Below are 1,972 nucleotides of genomic sequence, written 5' to 3'. Positions count from 1 at the left end.
ACAAACCTTGCAGAGAACTTATTTAATTTGCAAAAGCCGAAAAAAAACATTTGCTTGTAAATCAAGGCACATTAATACAGGTAGAAGCCAAAATGACGTTGCTCTCATGAGAACCAAACCTTTAAACTTAACTTGTTTTTCTTTTATTTCCTATATTTCGTTACGCTTTGAATGTCATATCGTTGTTTTTTTTTAATGTTCGTTAATAACAAATTTTAATTAACATGTGAATTTGAGTAGTGTTGTGCGGTTTATACTTAGTGTATGTGTTAAAAATGCAACACCTGAAGCGTTGTTTTTTATGTGGTTTTAAATATGAAGCAGATACCACTCATTGTTTTTAACGTGCCTCAATGTCCTTCGCGTAAAGAGCGTTGCGAAAACAGCTTTGGGGCAGAACTGCAGCGAAATGCCTTGCTGTGCGTTAAACATTTTAAAGCAGCAGATTTCATAAATGCACCGGGAGGTACAGGAAAGGCACTTTTGATACCAAGTGCTGTTCCTATGACCCTTATGCCGGAAAGTCCCTCCAACTCATAAATTAAAAACAGAAAACAACATACAAATTAACAAATTTTAACTAAAGAAAAAAAATAAAAACAAAACTTCAAATTTACTCAAAAACGTCAACCAGCGAAATGTAATTTTTTATTTTTCCTTACACATGCTCATTTTTATTTTTACTCCCGAAAACTTTGACTTTTGTAGGTTTGATGTCAATTTGGCTTCTACTTGTGTTTATTGTACCATGCTTGTAAATAAATTAAAAATGTGTATGGCTCACTTCCTTTCAAACGTTTTTTCTTTTGTTTTGAAAAATTACATGATAAAAATATAGCAAACTGCGTTAAAATGAAAATAAGCGAGCACGAATATCGATGTGAAGCAAAACTCTCTGGGAAGACAATACCTGCTATTAGGTTTGTTCCACCAGCTACTCGAAGTCACTTCGAGTTACACATACGCGTTCCACAAGTAAGTTTTTGGGTTTATTTGATATACGCTGACAGTTTGAACTTTGCTCGAGTTTTTCTGGCAAGTAGCTTGTGGAACAAACCTATTATTGTACCATGGTTCTCGACCACGTTTGAGAGAAATAGGGTTTGCGCTAATCACGGTACCGCTATTCCTCTCTCAGTGAATTCGACAGAATCGTTGTTTGTATGACTTCACACTTGAGCAACTTGTTTACGTTTTCCTTGCAACATTTTTTCTTCTTCTTCCATTCTTGCTCACTTTTGGGCATTTCTCTCGCAATTGCACCAGTGTGCAAGAACAGCCCAGTCAGAAAAAACTCCGAAAATGAAATCGTTAAACGGACAAAAATCCCCATTTCATTCACTTTTCTTTCCGTTGTCCGAATAATTTTCGGAGTTTTTTCTGACTGGGCTGTTCTTGCACACTGGTGCAATTGCGAGAGAAATGCCCAAAAGTGAGCAAGAATGGAAGAAGAAGAAAAAATGTTGCAAGGAAAACGTAAACAAGTTGCACAAGTGTGAAGTCATACAAACAACGATTCTGTCGAATTCACTGAGAGAGGAATAGCGGTACCGTGATTAGCGCAAACCCTATTTCTCTCAAACGTGGTCGAGAACCATGGTACAATAATAGGTTTGTTACACAAGCTATTTGCCAGAAAAACTCGAGCAAAGTTCAAACTGTCAGCGTATATCAAATAAACCCAAAAACTTACTTGTGGAACGCGTATGTGTAACTCGAAGTGACTTCGAGTAGCTGGTGGAACAAACCTAATAGCAGGTATTGTCTTCCCAGAGAGTTTTGCTTCACATCGATATTCGTGCTCCCTTATTTTCATTTTAACGCAGTTTGCTATGTTTTTATCATGTAATTTTTCAAAACAAAAGAAAAAACGTTTGAAAGGAAGTGAGCCATACACATTTTTAATTTATTTACAAGCAAATGTTTTTTTTTTCGGCTTTTGCAAATTAAATAAGTTCTCTGCAAGGTTTGT

The 1,972-nt window shown here is 36.1% G+C and overlaps 1 protein-coding gene across 1 annotated transcript in view; it reads right to left on the bottom strand.

The window, feature by feature from the left end:
* Positions 1–1,972, bottom strand: part of LOC118732336 (cell wall protein RBR3-like) — a 16,412-nt gene that overhangs the window by 8,707 nt on the left and 5,733 nt on the right. The window lies entirely within an intron of this gene.

This window comes from Rhagoletis pomonella, unplaced genomic scaffold (genome assembly GCF_013731165.1).
Source record: "Rhagoletis pomonella isolate Grant_MI unplaced genomic scaffold, Rhpom_1.0 Rhpom_scaffold_00002, whole genome shotgun sequence".
In the NCBI taxonomy this organism is placed as follows: Eukaryota; Metazoa; Arthropoda; class Insecta; order Diptera; family Tephritidae; genus Rhagoletis; species Rhagoletis pomonella.
This window is presented reverse-complemented; position numbering and strand designations above follow the sequence as displayed.